Here is a 23,993-nt window from a genome sequence, read left to right as displayed (position 1 = left end):
TGCATACATATTATTAAAATCTGGGCTATAATGGTTGTATTGATGTATAGCAACTTGAAATGCTCCCAAAAATGGCACTACAACATGTAAAAATATAATATAATCTCTGGCGGATGTGGTAGGTCTTAAAGAGTTAAAGTGTCTATATTCACCTGGAAATTGTTGATTTTACACAAAAGAAATTTTAAATGTATTCCAACTTGTTATTAATATACATTTTTAGCCCACGTTAGTTTTATTAGTTGAGTATTTAATGAACACTTGATGATTTTCGGCTGTCAACAACCAAGGAAGACAGAAAAGCTGATGAAACAGAAAGTCCAGAGGTTTAGTACGAAGGAAGTGAAGACAGATATCAAAAGGACAAAGAGTGAAAAGGCAGTTTGTCCAGATGACATACAGTGGGGCAAAAAAGTATTTAGTCAGCCACCGATTGTGCAAGTTCCCCCACTTAAAATGATGACAGAGGTCAGTAATTTGCACCAGAGGTACACTTCAACTGTGAGAGACAGAATGTGAAAAAAAAATCCATGAATCCACATGGTAGGATTTGTAAAGAATTTATTGGTAAATCAGGGTGGAAAATAAGTATTTGGTCAATAACAAAAATACAACTCAATTGTAACACTTATGTGCGTGTCTCAAATACTCCCAGATCAAAACAAGAGTATGTCACCCAATTTTGACACCAAAGAGCTCAAAGATTTGGACCAGTAGGTTCGGCTACGTACAGGAGAGGCGAACTGAATGAGACTCAGACAACCGCGAGTTTTGAAAAAATAGCCGGAATTGTATTTTTCTTTTCAATTAGAAATAACAGGACATTATGACAAACACACAAAACACTTACAAATGAAATTATTCCCTTTCAGTACCGGTACTCTCTCAATAATACCTTTTGGCAAAAATCACAGTGATCACTCGATGAAAACAAAACAAAAAGAAATCTTACCTGGGTGCACCCTTTCTAGAGGTACAGTTCACATCTAACAATGAACCACAATATCAATCATCAGCATATAAATGTTAACACTTATTTGCATTTTCACAGACTTCGTTTACAAATAGCAACAGTTAATCAGCTGGAGGGTTATTTCCGACCGCTCACACTCACTTTTGTCCACATTCATGGAATGTACAGAGTCCGTAAAACGTGTCCTTAAAACAACCCGCCCGTGAGTCCAGGGGGATGTGTGTGAAAAAGGGGGACTACGAGTACAAAATGGCGTGGTGTGTCTCTGTTTTGTTGCATCTGGCCTACCACACTCTGATGTGCAGGACAGAACAAAGTCATTTGGTCCTTCAACGGGGTTGGCTCGCCATCAATCTCAGGATCCGTTGGAATGCACCAGGAAGATACAAACCAAAGAAACAAAAAAACAAAACCAAACAAAAGGAAAAACCTGACCTGTCAACGACAGTGTCATGGGACATATTGAGTTCCTCATAAAAATCACAATTCACACATTCACTTCAACTGCTGGGTTTCAGTAAATTGAACAAAGTTTCCTACAGAACATTCCTAAACAATTATCATTAAACACTGGAACATTTTACTTGCAAAGCATTCATGAAACACAGATAAATAATGAACAAGTAAAACACTTTGCTCACCGATCTCAGAATTAGAAAGACGGAGCAGCGCGAGATGGCGCACGACCGATGAAATGGCGTCGTCTCTAACTCCCGACCTTTCTCGACTAAGCAATGTAAAAAGAACCAGCTAATTACTCATCTTAGCAATATACATACAGTAAAACAATCTTTCGTAAACGGCGAGTGCTAGCTCTCCGTCCATATTACTCTTTTTCATACCTCGTCTCAGTAAATCGCTGTGTCTCGTTTCCTCATTAGCTTGCTCATGGAAAGTTCGCGAGCGGAAGAGAGAAAAGAAAAATCTGTGTCCTCCTAGGCAGGGGCGGCAGGCGGAGCCTGTACCACGTTTCAGCAGCTCATTGGCCTAGAGTAGCACGTGTCTAAACCAGAACAGTTAACTCCTTAACTGCTGCACCTATGGTTTATTCATTACAAATGAAGTGTGCTGCTTAGATTAATGATTCTTTTATTCTGGTGTATTCTAGTTAAGCCATACTCAAATATGGGTTACACCCTCCCCACTTGATGGTATGCACGTCCCTGTGCATCCAAATGGTTAGACTGCATAGAGCTTGAAATGGCTTCGTTTAGGCTATTAAATACTGCATTAACAACATACAGTAAGGGGTTACCTAAGGTAGAATACTGCAACCTTTCTGGTGTCTGACGTGACCTTTGAGATCGACGAAGAACGTCATGTTCTTCCCGAGAGCTGTTCTGTGAACCAAATGAACTGGGCTGCTCAGTTATGACTCTTTCTTGGTCATTAGGACACTCTAGCATCGTCTCATCCACTTCGGGCAGGACTTGCTCACTAGGTTGCTGGGTCCTTTCCACAGGATTTTCAACTTGAACGTTGATTTCCCGCAAACTAGGCTCAGGTAAGTCCACATGTTCGGGTAAGTTCTCAGTTGCAGTTTCAGGTAAGTTCACAACTTCCGTTTCCTCAATTTCCTCGGATTGTCTGTCACATTCGGTGGGGTTGTCACGTTCGGTGGGGTTGTCACGTTCGGTTTCACCATAAGCTGGAAATTGTCTTTGCACACTTTCAGTGCGGGGCACAACGAGAGTTGGCTTGACAGAGCTGGTAATGGAGATTGGTATCCAGGTAGGTACTGGTAAATACTCGGAGTCGAGGTCGTCGTCGTCGTCCTGAACAACAGTTTGCCTTGTGTTCCGCCGAGCCTGGGGCTTTTTGGGACTGTTTTCAGTTGACTCTGTGACCGGTATGAAGCTACAAGGAAGGAGCAGGTCTCTGTGCAATGTTCGGACTGGTCTTTCTTTCGCTTCCGGTTTGACCGTATAGACTGGTAGTTCGCCTGCTCTTCTCAGAACTACGTACACATCATCTTCCCATCTGTCTGCCAACTTATGCTTTCCCCTCAGTTTAACATTACGCACGAGAACCCTGTCACCCACGTTGAGAGTTGAGTCAACCACTTGCTTGTCAAAGCGAGTTTTATTGCGCTCAGCATTCTTTTGTGCGTTTGAGGTTGCGATCTTAAAACTCTCCTCCAACCTATGTTTTAGATCACTGACGTACTGGGAGTGTGACTTCTTCTGAGCATTCACAGGCAACCCAAATACTAGATCAATGGGAAGCCTTGGTTGTCTCCCAAACATCAACACATAAGGCGAATAGCCCGTCACATCATTCTTGGTACAATTATATGCATGTACTAGAGGTTTTACATACTCTTTCCAATGCAACTTCTCATTGTCATTCAAGGTACCAAGCATTTGGAGAAGTGTTCTGTTGAACCTCTCAACTGGATTGGCTCTGGGGTGGTATGGCGTTGTGTGTATCTTTTTCATGCCAATAATTTCGCAGAGTTGTTTTATTGTCTTCGATTCGAAATCGGGGCCTTGATCACTTAAAAGTCTCTCTGGGACACCATAATGAACAATGAAGTTCTCCCAGAGGGCCTTTGCAACAGTGCGCGCTCGTTGGTTGGGTGTAGGGACAGCTACTGCGAACTTAGTGAAGTGATCAGTCATAACTAATACATCCTTAGTGTTAGACTGATCTGGCTCAATAGATAGATAATCTATACAGACCAGTTCAAGGGGCCTGCTTGTCTTGATGTTCATGAGGGGAGCTGCCCTCTCTGGCCTACACTTCCGGCGAACACACCGTTCACACGTGTTGATCATTTTTTCAACTGACGTCTGCATTTTTGGCCAGTAAAACCGAGTTCTGACCAGGTCAATAGTGCGGTCAGTTCCTAGGTGGCCCATGTTACTGTGGAGGTGTTGGAAGACTACTGACCTCAACTCCTCGGGTAACACGAGTTGAAAGGAGATGTCTGGACCGGTTTGCCTCTTTCGGTAAAGAACTCCATTCTGCAGTTCAAGACGACAGAGCTCACGCAGCAACAAGGGAAGCTCAGGTAGTTCTGCTCTAAGACTGGGAGGTGGGGTCTGACCAGTTTCTAGCAGAGTGACTATAGCATCGAGAGCTGGGTCTAGCCTCTGTTTCTGTCTGAGCTCATCCTCTGCCATAGGCGGGGGAAGAGGAGAACCATTCAACAGCTCCCCTGCAAAGCTATCAGGGACAGCTGTAGCATGTAAGGCTAAGGACTCAACTAAAGCCAAACCTGGGCAAGTGAATGACCCTGAATCCAGGCCTGCAGAATTAACTGAATGCCTTTCGCAGATGGCCTGTACAACCTCCCTAGAAACCATTTCTTTGTCATCGCCACTGAGGTGAGTGAGGGCGAATTGCCGGATCCTTTCACTTTCCTTCTGTGAGACAGGATCATCACCTGGGCTACCATGGGGACGACGAGACAGTGCATCCGCGTCTACGTTTTGTTTGCCAGCCCTGTACTGGAGTTGGAATGAAAAAGTAGACAAGGCTGAGAGCCAACGGTAACTCGTTGCATCCAGCTTCGCTGATGTTAGGATGTACGTTAACGGATTACTGTCTGTCACTACTGTGAATTCTGTACCATATAGGTAGTCTGAGAACTTTTCGGTGACAGCCCACTTAAGGGCCAAGAACTCCAGCTTGTGGGCTGGATATCTCATCTCACTTCTTGAAAGTCCTCTGCTAGCAAAGGCTATGGCCCTCAACTGTCCATCCTGGAGTTGGTACAGAGCGGCACCAAGGCCAATGGTACTAGCATCCGTATGGAGGATATATGGGAGTCTGGGGTCGGCAAAGCCCAACACTGGGGCTGAGGTTAGCCTACCAATGACTTGTTCAAAAGCCTCTTGACACTTTTGAGTCCACCTGTCACCAAATAGCTCTTTTGGGCTATGGTACATGGAGCTTTGTTGCTTCGTGGGTCTTTTCTTTCCTTTTCTCAATGGTGGGTAACCAGCGGTTAACTCATTCAACGGCCTTACAATATTAGAAAAACCCTGGACGAATCGCCGGTAGTACCCAGCAAAGCCCAAAAATGACCTTAACTCTTTAAGGTTGGTGGGGACGGGCCAACTCGTGAGGGCTTTGATCTTCTCTGCATCAGTCTCGACTCCACGCTCTGACACCACGTGGCCGAGATACTTAACAGAGGTTTGGAAAAATTTACACTTCTCGGGTGCTAATTTTAACCCAAACTCTTTCAGCCGCAACAGGACCTTCTTCAGGCGTTGCTCGTGTTCTTCAAGAGATGATGAAAAGATGATGAGGTCATCAATAAAGACAAGGACCTCCTTAAGATTCATCGGACCCATACACCGCTCCATGAGCCTTTGAAAAGTGGAGGGTGCGTTGGTGATCCCTTGGGGCATCCTATTGAATTCCCAAAATCCTAAGGGACATACGAAGGCTGTTTTCTGCTTGTCTGACTCTGACATCTCAATCTGATAATATCCCGACTTGAGATCTAGGACCGAGAACCATTTCGACCCTGCTAGAGCGGAAAAAGCCTCTTCCAGATTCGGGAGTGCATATGCATCTTTGATGGTTTGGAGGTTTAACCTCCGATAGTCAATGCACAAGCGAACTGAACCATCTTTCTTTTTGACTACTACGATTGGGGAAGCGAATGGTGATTCAGATTCCCGTATCACTCCCACGTCGAGCAGTTCCCGCAGGTGCTTCCTCACGGCCTCCACATCGTGTGGATGTATTGGTCGGGGTCTGGACTTGAATGGGGTTTCATCACTAAGCTTGATGTGATGTTGCACCTTCTCTGTGTGTCCAAAATCCAATGCATGCTGTGAAAACACTCCAGGCATTGAATTTAGCAACTTTGTGACACGATTTCTCCATTCATCAGGTAGGTCATTTCCAAAGTCGAAACTGATTTCTTCAGGTTGAGAAGAATTTCCTGAGTGGTCTGAAGAGTTTGACATCTTCTCTGTCTGTTCTTTACATATGACTCTGGTCACAGCATTAATGTCAGCTAGCACACGGCCTGACGGGACAACAATGTCGTGATCGGTTTCATTTTTCACTACAACCGGCAGCTTACAAGGCCGCTTGGCTGGCAGGTTGACAAGACCAGTTAACACAAGCAAACCACTGGGCAAGGGAAAATCTGATGACGATTCGACAACTGCACATTTCTCATTAATGGAGTTGGGAATGTACACCGAAGCTTCTAAAACTGCCGTCTGCCCTGCCGCCACCACAGCTTGCTCTTTACCCGTTAACTTTGCACACCCAAGGCTGCAATTGCTAGCGGCTTTTCGACGTACTCCAAGGATTTTGAGGAGCGCTCTGAAACCATGGGGGACGGGCTGAAAGTTCGCACTGGACTCATGGAAGTCAGCATAAAGGGCATCTAAGGTATTTGTACCTATCAAGATCTGTTCTCGCGCCTCGGCTCGCAGAGGGGGGATAACTAATGCTAGGGTATTAACACTAATATCCGAACCCACAAAGTTCTTGAGAAAGGTGATTGAGAGTTCTACATAACCTAGGTAAGGGACGGATTGGCCGTTTGCACACTCTACATCCAGGAGATCGCCCAACGGGTTTATAGGCAAGTCTGAGAGATGCTTCTCATAAAAACTCTGAGGCACGGTTGTCACTTGTGACCCTGTATCAAGAAGACAGTTCGTTTCTCTGCCAGCGATAATGACAGTAGCAGAAGTTTTGGTTCCGACCAAACCCTTTGGAAGGTGTATAGACGGCGCTTTTGACTGAACTTCCCTTGAAAAGGCACGTTGAGGCTTGGGACGAGAATTGTCTCCGGCAGCCCCCACTTGTCCCACACTGGAGGCTGGGATTAGTTTAAAGGCGGCTCATCACTGGCCCTAGTTGATGCTTCCCAACTAGATTGCCTTTCTCTCAGCTGTTTTCGCTTCGTGACCACTAAGGATGGATTTGGTTTGTTTTCACATGATGAGGCAATATGACCGTCCTCACCACAGTGAAAGCAATACCAAGGACGCGGCTTTGCATTGGCTTTTGTAAAGTTCTGTGCGGTCGAAGCCTTCCTTTTCGTGGGGTAGACTTCGACTTTGGCATTAACTGTGTGGCACTCTGACTTTGAGTGCTTGGGCTGATTTTGCTTTTGGCTTTCTATTTTCCAACTGTTAAGTTGTGCACTCAAATCAGCAATTTGTTTCTTTAACACATTGAGGTCAGACTCACAGCTACTTGCTGTTTGTACATTTGACATGGCCCGGTGCTTTGGATTGCTAGGGCCAGGTTTGCTCTGACCAAGATGTTGTCTCATACGACGGACTTTTGAGGCTTGCTTGTCCTCTTCCGTGCGTAGAAGCAAGAGTAGCTCAGAGAACGAAGGTGGGCTCTCTTTTCTTTGTCCTAGCTGGAGGTCGCTGATGAGACTGTCCTCCCAACAGCCACGAAGGAATTGCTTTAACAATTGCTTGTCAAAATCCGACACATTGACACCTCCTCGTCGCATTGCTTTGGTCAAACAGACATGTAACCTTTGCAAATAGGCTGATGGTCTTTCTCCTTCATTCTGAAGTGTGTTCATGAATCGCGCATAGAGCTCATCGCCATCTTCGACGGCTCCAAACGCAGAATCGAGTACTCTCAGGTACTCAGAGGGTCTAGCATTTGGACCTAAATGCTTAGTGACGTCTGTGGCAGGCGACAGAAGACTGTCAAGGATCCTCTGTGTGCAGTTCAAGTCAGAAACGGCTGGATCACTCATGAGGACTTCAACACTTGTGCGCCAGGCGTCGTAATCAGCTTCACTGTTAGGGCGAGGAATGCGCCCAGAGAAAGCTCTAATCCTACTCGGCATGGGCGAGTGTGAAGAAACTTCACTACTGCGCACCACATGTTCAACTACCACCCGCCGGACATTGGGCGGGTTAAGCTCAAGTGTGGGATGGAACTGGGTCGGTGAGTCAGGATCGATCAGGTTTTGATTTAAGGTTGGAATCGAATCCGTAGACTGTGAAAAATCAGCAGCAGGTTGACTGGAGGAATGGTCACCCTGTGCATGCAAACTTGTCTCGCCTCTGTCAACAGGGGGAGAAACTGTAGGCTGAGGAGGTAGGGGGGGCACGTTTAAGTTAGCCAGTCCCTCTTTGAGCATGTTTTCTAGTGAATGGCCACTAAGATTGGCCATTTCAGACAGTTGTCTCATGTATGCTCTTGTGACATTCCTCGCATTCGCTGCATACGCCTCAGTTAAACTCCTAATTTCAAACGTGACTTCAGGCTGAGCAGAGCTTTGAATAGTCTGCGGCAAAAGAGGATTCAAAGTATCCATTGCACTGGCATGATTGAACTCAGCTATCATCTGCCTGTGAAACTCAGAATGCGGATCATCTATACGGATGTGGCGGTTAACTGAACCGTGTTTCCCCAGGTAAATAGCTACTTCTTCATCGAGGTCGCTGTTAGTAAGCCCTTTTATGATTACTGCGTTTGGGATTTTAATTGCCTCTTTAAGTACTACGTCCATTTAGTCAAACTAGGTTTTGATTGTTTCTTATCGTTGTAATACTTAATAAGATGAGTCTCATGCAGTTTCACAATAACTCCTGGCTGGCTCGCCAACTTGTAACACTTATGTGCGTGTCTCAAATACTCCCAGATCAAAACAAGAGTATGTCACCCAATTTTGACACCAAAGAGCTCAAAGATTTGGACCAGTAGGTTCGGCTACGTACAGGAGAGGCGAACTGAATGAGACTCAGACAACCGCGAGTTTTGAAAAAATAGCCGGAATTGTATTTTTCTTTTCAATTAGAAATAACAGGACATTATGACAAACACACAAAACACTTACAAATGAAATTATTCCCTTTCAGTACCGGTACTCTCTCAATAATACCTTTTGGCAAAAATCACAGTGATCACTCGATGAAAACAAAACAAAAAGAAATCTTACCTGGGTGCACCCTTTCTAGAGGTACAGTTCACATCTAACAATGAACCACAATATCAATCATCAGCATATAAATGTTAACACTTATTTGCATTTTCACAGACTTCGTTTACAAATAGCAACAGTTAATCAGCTGGAGGGTTATTTCCGACCGCTCACACTCACTTTTGTCCACATTCATGGAATGTACAGAGTCCGTAAAACGTGTCCTTAAAACAACCCGCCCGTGAGTCCAGGGGGATGTGTGTGAAAAAGGGGGACTACGAGTACAAAATGGCGTGGTGTGTCTCTGTTTTGTTGCATCTGGCCTACCACACTCTGATGTGCAGGACAGAACAAAGTCATTTGGTCCTTCAACGGGGTTGGCTCGCCATCAATCTCAGGATCCGTTGGAATGCACCAGGAAGATACAAACCAAAGAAACAAAAAAACAAAACCAAACAAAAGGAAAAACCTGACCTGTCAACGACAGTGTCATGGGACATATTGAGTTCCTCATAAAAATCACAATTCACACATTCACTTCAACTGCTGGGTTTCAGTAAATTGAACAAAGTTTCCTACAGAACATTCCTAAACAATTATCATTAAACACTGGAACATTTTACTTGCAAAGCATTCATGAAACACAGATAAATAATGAACAAGTAAAACACTTTGCTCACCGATCTCAGAATTAGAAAGACGGAGCAGCGCGAGATGGCGCACGACCGATGAAATGGCGTCGTCTCTAACTCCCGACCTTTCTCGACTAAGCAATGTAAAAAGAACCAGCTAATTACTCATCTTAGCAATATACATACAGTAAAACAATCTTTCGTAAACGGCGAGTGCTAGCTCTCCGTCCATATTACTCTTTTTCATACCTCGTCTCAGTAAATCGCTGTGTCTCGTTTCCTCATTAGCTTGCTCATGGAAAGTTCGCGAGCGGAAGAGAGAAAAGAAAAATCTGTGTCCTCCTAGGCAGGGGCGGCAGGCGGAGCCTGTACCACGTTTCAGCAGCTCATTGGCCTAGAGTAGCACGTGTCTAAACCAGAACAGTTAACTCCTTAACTGCTGCACCTATGGTTTATTCATTACAAATGAAGTGTGCTGCTTAGATTAATGATTCTTTTATTCTGGTGTATTCTAGTTAAGCCATACTCAAATATGGGTTACACAATACTTTGTAACATAACCTTTGTTGGCAATAACAGAGGTCAAACGTTTACTATAGGTCTTTACCAGGTTTGCACACACAGTAGCTGGTATTTTGGCCCATTCCTCCATGCAGATCTTCTCGAGAGCAGTGATGTTTTGGGGCTGTCACCAGCCTATTAATCAACAACAGACCCAGACAGACTTTTAATTCATTTGAAAGCCTGATGCTTAGCCTCGTCCACCCCAGCTGTGAAACTCAGAAACCAGTCTTACTTGTTATCATCTATCGTCCACCTGGGCCTTACACAGAGTTTCTGTCTGATTTCTCAGGCTTTTTATCTGATTTAGTTCTGAGCTCAGATAAAATAATTATTGTGCGTGATTTTAACATTCATGTAGATGCTAAAAGTGACAGCCTCAACATGGCATTTAATCTGTTATTAGACTCAATTGGCTTCTGTCGAAATGTAAAAGAACCCACCCACCACTTTAATCACACTCTAGATCTTGTTTTAACATATGGCATAGAAACTGAACATTTAACAGTGTTTCCTGAAAGCCCTCTCCTGTCTGATCATTTCCTGATGACATTTACATTTACAATAATTGATTACACAGCAGTGGAGAGTAGACTTTATCACAGTAGACGTTTTTCTGAAAGCGCCATAACTAAGTTTAAGAATATAATCCACCCACTGTTATCATCTTCAATGCCCTGTACCAACACAGAGCAGAGCAGCTACCTGAACGCTACTCCAACAGAGGTCAATTATCTTGTTAATAATTTTACCTCCTCACTACGTACGACTCTGGATACTGTAGCATATTTCTCCTGTTTCGGCTTCCCTTCACTGGCTCCCTGTTAAATCCAGAATTGAATTCAAAATCCTGCTCCTCACATACAAGGTCTCAAATAATCAGGCCCCATCTTATCTTAATGGTAAATGGCCTGTATTTGTATAGCGCTTTTCTAGTCCCTAAGGACCCCAAAGGACTTTACACATTCAGTCATCCACCCATTCACACACTGGTGATGGCAGCTACATTGTAGCCACAGCTGCCCTGGGGCGCACTGACAGAGGCGAGGCTGCCGGACACTGGTGCCACCAGGCCCTCTGACCACCACCTGTAGGCAACGGGTGAAGTGTCTTGCCCGGGGGGACCCGGAGGGGCTGACCAAGGACAAGTTTAGCCAAGGAAACCCAGAGGTCTTCTTTAACCGCGCAGCGCAACCCCAGTAAAACCCACGGAAGGCGGTCAACCCAGTTGCAATCTGTGAGAGAAGCACGGAGCTCGGCCTTAAGCAACCAGTGGAAACGCTCGCACATCCCGTTGGTCTGCGGGTGGTACGCAGTGGTTCGGTAGACCTTGACCCCCAGGCCGTCAGCCATGGCAGACCAAAGCTCTGAAACGAACTGGGGGTTCCTGTCTGAGGTGATGTCGGCAGGGGGGCCAAAACGCGAAACCCACGTTGACAAAAATGTCACTTCACGGGTCAGAGAAATCTCAAACGTCAAGGGTTTATGATCGACGTATGCGGTAAAGCTATGACCCTCGAGAAAAAAACGAAAATGCCACGTTGTGAGGTGCAGGGCCAGCAACTCCCTGTCAAAAACACTATATTCGCGCTCACTGTGCCTGAACGTGCGACTGAAAAAGGCGAGTGGTTGCCAGACCGGAGACCCGCTGTCCTAACACTGCGCCCACCGCCACTTCTGACGTGTCACTGGTCAATGCAATCTCTGCCAATGGAAACGGGTGCGCCAGCAGGGCAGCGTTAGCCAGCGCGGCCTTGGCCCCAGAAAATGCCTGATGCGTTCAGGGAGCCAATCAACCAAGTCCTTAGCTGTTTTACCCTTCAAGGCAGCATAGAGTAGCTGCAGCAGGTCCGCAGCTCTGGGGAGAAAGCGGCTGTAGAAATTGATCATCCCCAAGAACTCCTGCAGCACTTTAACCGACGTGGGATGCTGAAAAGCCGAAACGGCCCGGACCTTGTCTGGCAAAGGAGCCACACCGTCAGCGGAAATGTGGTGGCCCAAGAAATCCAGAACCGGCAACCCGAACTGGCAGGCTGGTTTTTTTTACGTGGTAGAAATCTGCTGCAAGGACCGAGCGGTGCCATCTAAGGACTGGATGCCACTGGAGGTGCCTAGAAAGGACGTTCTCAATCTGAAGGCCACCTGTTTCCTTGGAGGGTGGTAGGATACAACGATTTGCAATTTTTTTTTTGGATTAACGCTTTTTCTGAGATCTCAGGACACTTTATGTTGTTACTTTTTTCTTTTTTTGGGTCAGATCTGATTCCACTTAACACAAAAAACTGATGCATCAAAAAAGCAAACCAGTGACTAAAGACAATTAACACTTACTAAGAACACTGAATACTAAGTGCACTGAACTGAAATGGACAGCCTACCTAATACATTTACGGACGCTTTAAGTGATATATTGTACATTGTTGAGATTTACATGTTTGAAATGGTCTAAATGTTTTGTTCATATCTATGTTTTGGAGCATTTAAATATTGAATACACTCAAATCACTTTTCTCCCTTTAAGTTGTTGTCAGTGTCTCATTCTGAGTGGAGGGATATTCCTTCTTTAAGTTGAGTTACCACTGCCAGTCTCCTTATGATCCTAACTGAACCCAACAAGAGTAGATTCTCAAATATTGTTTTTTTTCCTTGACTTTGTATGACAGATTACTGTGGATTTGACTGATTTTGGACTACTCAGTTAAAAAGGGTGACAACTAGTGGCGAGCCAGCCAGGAGATTGGCATAGTGGTTTTACCTCCAACTCATATGACACACTGAGTGATACGTTTATTTTCGAAAATGGCACTTGAGCTTTGTGAACGCTTTAGAGTTGATAGCCAGAAAACCCTGCTTATTACAGGTATTGAAAGACATCGCAGTGAACATGATATAACTAATGTTTTTGAAGTCAATGATAAGATCTCTAACATTGTCAGGGTCCCTGATGAGCCACATCAGCCCGAAGGCAGAACACTTATAGTGTATGAGTCTGAACAGGCTATCTTAAAGATAGACCCTTCCACCTTAGGGGAAGTTGTCAGCCCTGTAGTCCCTACAGTGAAATGGGTTTCCAAAACCGTCAGAGATATCACCCAAGAAGAAATGGGCAAGGAAGTGGCCCATAGATACCTGAAGGAACTTGAGTTTATGGGGGGCAGTGGGAGGGCAGGCTTCCTCAGTATTTTCCAAGGCGAGTTGCAGGCCAGCCCTACCCCCCAGACTGAGACACGATCACCCGTTGACCATAACGTTAATACGACAGCTGACATCATTCCCAATACTGATTCAAGTGAACCCATAGAACCCACAAGTGCTTTCAGCCCACATACTGACACTTTTGCTGGTCCAGTACATGTAGACGAGAGCATCTACAACCCTTCGCATATTCAGAAAGTAGTGGTTGAACATGTTATTCGTAATGAGCCAAGTCACGCACCCCTTGCTCATGCTAAGATACGTACCTTCTCAGGCCGACTTCCACGGCCCAACGGTGAAGTCGACTATGAGACATGGCGTACCCAAGTCGATCTTCTAGTCAGTGACCCTTTTCTGACTGATGCCCTCAAAGTGAGGAAGATACTTGAGAGCTTACTTAGCCCTGCATCTGAAATTGTAAAGCCTCTGGGGGTCACTGCGACACCAAGCACTTATGTCACTCAGCTTGATTCAGCCTTTGGAGTTGTTGAGGACGGTGAAGAGCTTTACATTGCCTTTCTTGGCTCGAATCAAAACAGCGGAGAAAACCCATCTGCCTTCTTGAACCGTCTTCAAAGCCTTCTCACACGAGTCATTTCTAGAGGGGGAGCCCCTCCTACAAATGTAAATGAACTGCTTCTTAAGCAATTCATTAGAGGTTGCTGGGACCAAAGCTTGATAATAAGTCTCCAGCTTGAAGCAAAAAAGAGCTTTCCACCCTCATTTTCGGAGCTTCTCCTCATGTTAAGGACTGAGGAAGAGCGTTGTTTCACCAAGTTGGACCGCATGAAGAAACATTTGGGTGCAACAAAAGCTGCTGCACATGCACACTCAGTTTTTAGTATGCCCACCTTTGGCCAAAGCGCCATTTGCGACTCCTACTCCAACCGACAGTGAAGCTGTGAAACTCGAACAAAAAGTTAATGAGCTCACAACGCAAGTTGAACAGTTAACTTTAACTCAAAGGCCAAGGAGCACTGCCCCAAGTACTGAACCTCTTGTAAGCGCTAAATCCAAATCTGTGGACCCAAAACCGAATGAAACTGCCAAGCTTGAAAGTCAAATAGCCGAGTTGACCAAACAAGTCCAAATGCTTGTCCAAAGCCAAAGACATTCAACCAAACCTGAGAAATATGAGCCCAAAAATTCTCTAGCTGTCAACACCAGAAACTCACAGGCATTTGCTAAAGTTCCTGGCACACCTAGGGCATGGTTTTGCTTTAAGTGTGGGGAAGACAATCATATTGCAGTAAGCTGCACAAATGATGCTAATCCCACACTTGTCCGAGAAAAGCATGCAGAGTTAAGAAAGAAACAGGCTGATTTTGCTGCACGACAGGCCACAGCCCCGTTTGCTTTAAACTAGTGGCAGCTCCTGTCGTGGGACACCCAGGAGCTGAAACCCTTGATTCCCCCAGTCCCGAGACATTAGCTTGTGGTCCTGAAGTGCAAATCACAGAACCCACTCAACCCATAGACAGCCTAGATCCTAACTTCCTCTTCCCTCAAGGTCTCATAGGCCCACGCTGTGCAGCCTCAGTACTTGTTGACGGGGTACCCTGTGAATCCATAATGGACTCAGGCTCACAGGTTACGACCATTTCTGAGTCTTTTCACAAGATGCACCTTTCCCACCTTCCCATCCAGCCAATACATGCTCTTCTTGAAATTGAAGGAGCAGGAGGGCAAAACGTGCCATACTTAGGTTATGTTCAGACTTGCATTACATTTCCCGAAAACATTGCAGGCAAAGAACAACAATTAGCTGTCTTGGCCCTTGTTGTTCCTGAGTGTCACTTTAACAGTAGAATTCTGCTGTTGATAGGGACAAATGTGCTTTTACGGGTTTATGGACAGTTAGTACATCAAGATGGTCCCAAGTTCATTCGTAAGCTACACTCTAAGCAGTTTGCAACGATCCTTCAACATGTTGCCCAAGTACAAAGAAATGATACTCATTCCTGCCCTGTCATGTTGCATAGCAAAGGGGCAGTGACAATCCCTCCAAGACACAAACAATGCCTAATGGGAAATGTGAGGTTAAGAAAGAACAACCGGAACACAAGTTTTGTTCTTGAGTCGCATGAGCAGTACAAGTTACCAGGTGGATTACTTCTTGAATCGGCTTTAGTAGACATTCCTTTTAATTCCAGCAGTAAAGTGCCTGTCATTGTACACAATGTTAGTGAACATGCTGTTACGTTGCAGTCAAATAGCATTGTCGCTCAAGCTTGTGCAGCCCAATACGTTTCCCCACTAGCATCGAGTCAAACTCGGAATCCTCCAAGTCAAAATGAACCAGACAGCGACAACCTCACATTCAACCTTGATGATTCTCCAATCCCAGAGCAATGGAAAGAGCGAATTCTGGGAAAACTGAGATCCATCCCTGAAGTTTTTGCTCTCGATGACATGTCCCATGGCCACACCACAGCTGTGAAGCACCAAATCAAATTGAACAATGAAACACCTTTCAAAGAGCGGCCAAGGCCCATACACCCAAGTGACAGAGAAGCTGTCAAACAACATTTAAGAGAATTACTGGATGCAGGCATCATTCGAGAGTCACAAAGTCCTTTCGCCTCACCAATTGTTTTGGTAAGGAAAAAGAATGGCTCGATAAGGCTATGCATAGATTACCGTAAACTAAATCTAAGAACTATTCGAGATGCATATGCCCTGCCAAATATTGAGGAGACATTCACAGCTCTGAGTGGAGCTAAATGGTTTTCGGTCATGGACCTTAAGTCCGGTTACTATCAGGTGGAGGTAGCTGAGGAGGACAAGCCTAAGACAGCCTTTGTGTGTCCTCTTGGCTTCTATGAATTTAATAGGATGCCACAGGGTGTTACAAATGCCCCAAGCACCTTCCAACGCCTGATGGAGAGGTGTGTGGGTGACCTCCACCTCACCGAAGTGCTTGTCTTTTTAGACGACCTGATTGTGTTCTCAGACACATTAGAAGAGCACGAATCCAGGCTAATGAAAGTTCTTACTCGCTTGAGAGACTACGGTCTTAAATTATCCCCAGAAAAATGCCACTTCTTCAAAACATCTGTGAAGTATTTAGGGCATGTTGTGGATGCTCACGGAGTCCACAGATCTCTGCTCTGAAATGTTGGCCGCGTCCATCTAATTTCAAAGAGCTTAAATGTGTTTTAGGCTTCGCTGGATACTATAGGCGTTTCGTTGAAGGGTACTCCAAGATAGCCAAACCGTTGAATCGTCTCACTGCCGGTTACCGGCCACCGAAGAAGAGAGGCAAGATTTACAAGAGAGAACCACCCAGACTTTCTTACAGTCCCACTCAGCCTCTCGGGGAACAATGGACTCATGAGTGTGAAACCTCCTTCCGAACAATAATCGAAAAGCTGACTTCTGCACCAGTTCTTGCTTTTGCTAACCCACAACTCCCCTATGTATTGCACACGGATGCTTGTCGGGATGGGTTGGGAGCTGCGCTCTATCAGGAGCAAGAGGGGAGGCTGAGAGCAGTTGCTTACGCTAGCAGAGGGCTTTCTAAGAGTGAACAGAACTATCCCACACACAAACTTGAATTCTTAGCCCTCAAGTGGGCTGTGTGTGAAAAGTTCAATGACTACCTTTACGGTTCTAGCTTCACAGTCCTGACCGACAATAATCCGCTAACTTGTGTTTTGACAACTGCGAAATTAGATGTGGCAGGACACAGGTGGCTGGCTGCCTTGTCTACTTACAATTTCAATATTAAGTACAGGGCAGGTCAAGCAAACAAAGATGCTGATGGGTTGTCACGGCGGCCTCAAGAGCCTCCTCATGAAGATGAGACATTTGTCAAAGAAAAAGCTCGCATTGATGACATGAAAGAACGTCTCATTAACATGCCAAACAATCTTGACCATGAAACGTTTTCTGCCTTGTGTCAGCGTCACTCAGTGTCATGCCATTCAGAAACCCTCTCAGTTGTCGAGAGTCTTGCTATTGACCCCAGCTCAGTCACTGAGGTTTATGGAGAAGACATCTTACCCTCAATGACAGATGCTGATTGGTGCGCTGCACAAAAGGATGATCCTTCTCTCGCTCGTGTTATAGCCCTGTTGAGAAGAGGCTTGAAACCCAGCCCCAAAGAAACAAATCTTGAATCGTCAGATGTTAAACTCCTTCTGAAACAATGGAACAAACTCGAGCTCAGTAATGGCGTGCTTTACAGGAAATTCAATGACAAGAGATTCCCTTGTGTACCAGTTAGTACTGCCCCAAAAGTACCGTGACAGAGCCCTGAAAGGTGTACATGACGAGGTTGGTCACCTCGGGGTTGAGCGTGCCTTACATCTCGCTCGGGCAAGGTTCTACTGGCCACGAATGGCTCAGTCCATTGAAGAGAAGTGTAAGAAATGCTCACGTTGTCTCATGAGGAAGGCCCTTCCCCAAAAGGCTGCTCCACTACAGATATCCAGGCAACTTACCCTCTTGAGCTAGTGTGCATTGATTACTTGTGTATTGAGCCCGATAGTCGAGACACCAGAAATGTGTTAGTATTGACGGACCATTTCACAAAATTTGCAGTCGCGGTCCCGACAAAAGATCAAAAGGCTAAGACAATAGCCAGGGCTCTTTGGGATCACCTTATCATCCCCTATGGTATCCCTAGCTGTCTGCTTAGTGACCAAGGCAAAGATTTTGAATCTAAGCTTGTTAAAGAGCTCTGCACATTGATTGGGACAAGCAAAATTCGCACAGCGCCCTATCATCCACGAGGAAACCCGGTGGAAAGGTACAATAGGACTCTCTTAGACATGTTAGGCACACTGGAGGACAAAGACAAGTACCATTGGAGAGACTTTGTTAGGCCATTAACACATGCCTACAACTGTACACGAAATGACACAACAGGGTACTGTCCATACGAACTTATGTTCGGCAGACAGCCGAGGTTGCCTATTGATCTTGTCCTTGGTACTCACCCGGGCAAAACCAGTCCAAAGTCTTACTCTGACTATGTTAAAGGCCTTCGCCAAAACCTCCAAGAGAGTTACACCCTTGCCAGCGAACATTCACAAAAGATGGGTGAGAAGAATAAAATGAGGTTTGATAAAAAGATCAAAGCTGCAGAACTGTTTCCAGGTGACAGAGTTTTAGTAAGGAACGTGAATGTTAGAGGGAAGCACAAACTTGCTAACCGTTGGGAACAAAATATTCACATTGTTGTCAAATGGGTCAAAGACAGCCCAGTGTATGTTGTCAAACCGGAAAACGGAGACGGCCCCCAGCGTACATTGCACAGGGATTTGCTTCTCCCTTGCGGGTTCTTACCTGTTGAAGATCAGGTTGGATCGGACTCTCAAAATGGGAATCAGAGGAAAAAAAGGACCAGGAGTAAACCAAACTGCACAAAAGGCAACGACAAGGATAATGGAGGAGAGTACAGTGATGAGGATGAGATGAATGATGAAGAGGAATTATGTATTGGCACATGGAATCCACAAATCATCACAAAAGCTCCTTACATTCAAACTGAGGCAGCTCATCCTAAAGCCCAACAGCAATTGGACAGTCATCCCCCCCTGTATCATCCCCTGACACTGCTGTACCGGAAACATCCTTACCTGATATTGGAAAACCTGCCTTGACACAACCTGAAGTCTCTAACACAAGTCATGTGGACTATGTTCCTTCCGATGCTAGGTCTTCAGACCATGTGATTGACATTCCCGAACCCAACTTGACACCTACCATGACTGATGCAGATCTCACTCCACCTGAGCCTGCAGTCATTAATGATGATGTTGTTAGTACTGATGCTGGCGCTACAGAACCAGTGAGGTTGAGGCACTCTGACAGAGAAAGACGCCCACCTCAGAAGTTCACTTATGATGAGTTAGGAGAGCCGCTGACCTTGGCTATTAGCTCCTTTTTCCAAACCTTAGGTGTTGCATTCTCCAAAACTGTCATGTCACCTTTACCAGGCCCCAGTTGGTCAACGATGCATGAAGGGACTCATGCCGGTTAGAGGGGGAGAGTGTAACCCATGGTTATTTTATTGCCAATTGTATTCTGTTTTTATTCTAATTTGAAGTGTTACTGTTTTGTTAAATGCTGAGTTTTCCCATGTACCGTGAATGCACCATAGCGCGTGCGTGTTGACTTTCTTTCACTGCATCCGCCTGCACGGAGCTAGATGTGCAAAGCTGTGTGGATATTCAGTCCTGTAACGTGTTGCGCTACGGAATTAATGTTTCTTTGAAGAATATCCTGGTGAGTCTCACAGTTGCAGTTTCAGTTGTGATTCATAGTCTAGTTTTTGAACATAAAACCAGTCAGGATACAATGCTTGTCGGAAATGTGATATTTGTCTTAGAACCTGCTAACGATTGCTTAGCTGTGTTAGCCTGTGGAAAGTATGCTAGCGTACCCACATGTGCTCCCTGGGCTAATGCGCTTACACGTGAAGTTTTAGCTAACACACCACGGAGACAATTCTCATGCTTCATGATTTGCAGTGAAATGTATTTTTGTTGTTGATAAATTGTTATTGGCCAGTAAGAACTGTATAGATGTGTGAGGAACAAAAGGGATAACACTAGAGAAACACATGTTTTATTTTACAAGTGAGTGATTGCACTGCAAGTTGTGTGCAGTGCAATCACTTTTTTTTTTACGTGGTAGAAATCTGCTGCAAGGACCGAGCGGTGCCATCTAAGGACTGGATGCCACTGGAGGTGCCTAGAAAGGACGTTCTCAATCTGAAGGCCACCTGTTTCCTTGGAGGATGGTAGGATACAACGATTTGCAATTTTTTTTTTAGATTAACGCTTTTTCTGAGATCTCAGGACACTTTATGTTGTTACTTTTTTCTTTTTTTGGGTCAGATCTGATTCCACTTAACACAAAAAACTGATGCATCAAAAAAGCAAACCAGTGACTAAAGACAATTAACACTTACTAAGAACACTGAATACTAAGTGCACTGAACTGAAATGGACAGCCTACCTAATACATTTACGGACGCTTTAAGTGATATATTGTACATTGTTGAGATTTACATGTTTGAAATGGTCTAAATGTTTTGTTCATGTCTATGTTTTGGAGCATTTAAATATTGAATACACTCAAATCACTTTTCTCCCTTTAAGTTGTTGTCAGTGTCTCATTCTGAGTGGAGGGATATTCCTTCTTTAAGTTGAGTTACCACTGCCAATCTCCTTATGATCCTAACTGAACCCAACAAGAGTAGATTCTCAAATATTGTTTTTTTTCCTTGACTTTGTATGACAGATTACTGTGGATTTGACTGATTTTGGACTACTCAGTTAAAAAGGGTGACACCCGCACCAAGTCAATTTTAGAAAAAATCGAGGTGCCGGCAAGGTGGGCGGAAAAATCCTGGATGTGGGGAATGGGGTAACGGTCGTTCTCCGTGATATTATTCAAACGGCGGAAATCCCCACACGGCGGCCACCATCTGATTTGGGCATCATGTGTAGCGGAGAGGCCCAAGCACTATTCGAGCGCTATACAATGCTGAGGCGCTCCATAGCGGCAAACTCTTCCCGAGCGATGGAGAGTTTCGCAGGGTCGAGGCGGTGTGCGCGAGCAAACACCGGGGGACCGACCGTCGAGATATAATGTTCAACGGGGGACTGTGTAGAAAGGGTGGCAAGCTTCCGCTTCCTGGGAGTCAATATAGAGGAGAACCTTTCCTGGAGTGTGAACACCTCCGAGCTGCTGAAAAAGGCCCAACAGAGACTGTACTTCCTGAGAATTCTCAGGAGGAATAACATCACACAGAAACTGCTGGTGTCCTTCTACAGAGCCACCATTGAGAGTGTTCTAACTTACTGCATATGTATTTGGTACACTAGCTGCACAGGGGCTCAGAGGAAAGCACTCCAAGGGATCATTAACACCGCCCAAAAGATCACTGGCTGCCCTCTCCCCACACTGGAAGTTCTACACAATGCCCACTGTTTTAAAAAGGCCCAAAACATCATAAAAGACACCTCACATCCTGGCCACTCCCTGTGCGAACTGTTGCCCTCAGGCAGACGGTACAGGGCAATCAGAGCAAGGACTAATAGACTCAAACACAGCTGTTATCCAACTGCAATAACACATCTGAATACTACAAAAAAATGTCCATCACGCCACTCTTGTGTTAATCTATGCACGGTCTGAAGCATGTGTGTGGGAATGTATGTGAATGTTTTACTGTTACATCTTATTAGTATTTTAAGTATTCTATCTATTTTATTTATTGAATTTTATTGTTTTATTTATATTTTGATATTGCTAGGGATGATGCAATGATCGGGGACCATTCTTCATTTCGTTGTTCTCGTGACAATGACAATAAAGTTTCTGATTCTGATTCTGATTCTGAACCCTGTGCTTCATTGCCGTGTTCCAGAAATTAGGAACAGTCAGTGAAGGGAACTCCAAGAGAAAACGCTGAAAAACATTCCCCGAAGTCACTAAATTAGCCAGATTCAGGGGCTCAATGGCCCAAGTTAAACAGGGTATTGAAGAAAAGGACAGGGCATCGATTAAGCATCTGTTAGCGACATCGACCAGCAGTCCGTGGGCATAAAGAAAATTGGTGCCCAAAATAGGCACAGAGCTAGCGGCAACAACAAAGTTCCACTGGAAATCCCGACCACGAAAACAAGCCAACATTTCCCCAAACGTAACGATGGGAGAGCCATTAGCTGCAATAAGCGGTTTGCAGCCCGCTGCTAAACTGTTGGGGGAAGAAGGCTCTTCTGGGAGCGGGAGTCGACCAGGAAACGTCTCCCGGAGTGCGTGTCTTCTATGAAGAACAGTTTTTCTTTGTCACCAGCGGTCGCGGCCGCTTCTGCGCGCTGGCGGGGCTGTGTCCCAGGGCCAGAAAAGCACAAGGCAGCAGGCAGCGCCGTGCTCGGGCGCCAAAACACTTATGGTAGAAACAGAGGTCCTGTGCTGCTGTGCCGCTGTGCTGGGATCTTTGCCATCAGTGAAGGATGGGATACTTCGGGGCAGGTCGGCGGGGAAGTGGAAGGTGCCGCCGGCAAGGCTGGAACTAGGTCGTAATCATGGAAAGTGAGGGTAGCCAAGAGAATACGATCGCTTCCTCAACCAGGGAGCGATAATCCTCCGCGTCTAGAAGCGGAGAGTTGGCGAGGCCAGCTCTCACGACCGCCGGCAGCTGTTGGAGGATGATGTGGACGAACAGAATCCCCCGTCGTCCGGTCTGAGGAAGGATAGCAAGTGCTCCATCACTTCGAGAGGCGTACTGCCACCCAGGCCTGAGAGGGAGAGGAGCTTTTCGGCTCGCTCTGCGTCGGAGAGGGCATAGCACCGAAGAAGCAGCTTCTTAAGGGCGACGTATTTCCCTTGGGTGGGTGGGTCCCGGAGAAGAGTCAACGCACGACGGGTGGCTAGCGGATCAAGAGAGGCCACCACATGGTGATATTTCGTGTCGTCAGCCGAGATGCCGCGAAGGGCGAACTGAGCCTCCACATGCAAGAACCACGATGGGGGATCGTGAATCGTGAAAAGTCCGGCAGCTCAAGTGCCACAGCAAACACAGCTGCAGCAGGAGGCAGAGGGCTGGCAGCCGCTGATGCATCCAGAGCGGAGCCGGTGCCACCATCGGACTGCACCATGTTCGAGTCAGGGTTCACCAATGTGGAGGTAAACACAGACGACACGAGAGCTCTCGATTAACTATCCTCGTTTATTACTCATCACGACACAACTGAATACTTTTCCCTCCACAACACAGCAATAACGCTTCCTGAGAACTGGGTGTGAGTGGAGCCCTCCAGTGGTCCACCACAACAGAACACAAAACATTTATAGAGCTCATCTCGTGACAATACCACAGCGAAGAGTGTAACAGATAAGCTGTCCACCATGTCCACTTCATGCTTTGCTGCTATAAGGCATGAAATGGACCCGTATGCAGAGGTTGCAGTACCGCCTGCAGAAGTTGCAGTACCGCCTGCAGAGGTTGCAGTACCAGCAGATGGAGATAATATATTTATAGCCAAGAAGTTGGTACTAACCAAGGAAGGTATGAAGTACATTCCAGGTTCCTTCTATACCACAAATGATTATTCTAGGTGGCTCTTTAATTGCTTTCTCGTAATTATTTTCATGTTTGGCTTGAAATAAAATATCTCCCTCTGCTGGTACTCCAGATTACTGCAACTTCTGCATGTGTGACCATTTCACGCTTCGGAGAGGCAAAGTATGAAATGGACACGGTGGACTGGTGATACTGGGCAGTAATAGCACTGTCAAGACACCCTTAACAATTTTGACTTTTGTTACGACAGAGACTGCTCTACATAAACCACTCTAGTCTTTCTCTCCTGCTCTGAATAAAACTAAGAACTTATCATTAAATTCATTGCAGTGCAGCTTAACTGAACATTAATTGTATTAAAGAGCATGAAGAGGTGTGATACTTTATTTCCCATAAGCTATAAGCCTTTTGTTTCAAAGACAAATGATTACAAATGACCATGCAGAGACTCATAATGAGCACATATCATTCATGAGCTCAGTTCACAAAATGACAAATATTGAATTCATGTGCAAACTGACTGCTCTTCTTTTCCTCTTTATGTAATATGTATTGCTGAAATTAAATTTGCAGGTTATTTAATAAGGTGAGATATAACCTCATTCAGGTACTGACACTGAAACAAATTCTTCTTGGCACATCAACGTTTCTAAGCTTAAACATATTCAGTGTGTTTAATCACGGAGCAGTGAATATTATTAACTTTTG

Source organism: Aulonocara sp. 'chitande type north' Nkhata Bay, linkage group LG9, assembly GCF_057382095.1.
Source record: "Aulonocara sp. 'chitande type north' Nkhata Bay isolate Kocher_YH1m ecotype deep benthic linkage group LG9, A_spYH_male_GT1.1, whole genome shotgun sequence".
In the NCBI taxonomy this organism is placed as follows: Eukaryota; Metazoa; Chordata; class Actinopteri; order Cichliformes; family Cichlidae; genus Aulonocara; species Aulonocara sp. 'chitande type north' Nkhata Bay.
Note: the sequence above shows the minus strand (reverse complement) of the source record.